Consider the following 1,225-nt stretch of genomic DNA (forward strand, 5'->3'; position numbering starts at 1 on the left):
TCAGTGTCCATGACCTTAAACACACTGGTCCCCAGTACTGGTATTAGTGTCTATGACCTGTAACACACTGGTCACCAGTGCTGGTGTCAGTGCCCATGACCTGAAACGCACTATTCCCCAGGACTGGTGCCAGTGCCCATGACCTGTAACACGCTATTCCCCAGTACAGGTGTCAGTGCCCATGACCTGTAAAAAACTTTTCACCAGTAGTTGTGTCAGTGCCCATGACCTGAAACACACTGGTCCCCGGTTCTGGTGTCAGTGTCCATGACGTGAAACACGCTGGCCCCAGTACTAGTGTCAGTGCCCAAGACCTGAAACACACTAGTCCACAGTACTGGTGCCAGTGCCCATGACCTAAAACACACTGGTCCCCAGTACTGGTGTCATTGCCCTTGACCTCTAAGACACTGGTCCCCAGTACTGGTGTCAGTGCCCATAACCTGTAACACACTGGTTCCCAGTACTGGTGTCAGTGCCCATGACCGGAAACACACTGGTCCCCAGGACTGGTTTCCATGCCCATGACCTGAAACACACTGGTCCCCAGTACTGTTGATAGTGCCCATGACATGTAACACACTGGTCCCCAGTACTGGTGTTCGAGCCCATGACCTGACATGCACTGGCCCCAGTACTGGTGTCAGTGCCCATGAACTGCAACACAATGGTCACCAGTACTGATGTCAGAGCCCATGACCTGAAAAACACTGGTCGCCAGTACTGGTGTCAGAGCCCATGACCTGAAACAGACTGGTCCACAGGACTGGTGCCAGTGCCCATGAACTGAAACACACTGGTCTCCAGTACTGGTGTCAGTGCCCATGAACTGAAACACAATGGTCCCCAGTACTGGCTTCAGTGCCCATGACCTGTAACACACTGGTCTCCAGTACTGGTGTCAGTGTCCATGACCTTGAACATACTGGTCTCCAGGACTGGTGTCAGTGTCCATGACCTTTAACATACTGCTCTCCAGTACTGGCGCCAGTGTCCATGATCTTAAACACACTGGTCACCATTACTGGTGTCAGTGCCCATGACCTGAAACACACTGCTCCCCAGTACTGGTGCCAGTGCCCATGACCTGTAACACGCTATTCCCCAGTACAGGTGTCAGTGCCCATGACCTGTAATAAACTGTTCCCCAGTACTGCTGTCAGTGCCCATGACCTGAAACACACTGGTCCCCGGTTCTGGTGTCAGTGTCCATGACCTGAAACAC

This window comes from Chiloscyllium plagiosum, chromosome 12 (assembly GCF_004010195.1).
Source record: "Chiloscyllium plagiosum isolate BGI_BamShark_2017 chromosome 12, ASM401019v2, whole genome shotgun sequence".
In the NCBI taxonomy this organism is placed as follows: Eukaryota; Metazoa; Chordata; class Chondrichthyes; order Orectolobiformes; family Hemiscylliidae; genus Chiloscyllium; species Chiloscyllium plagiosum.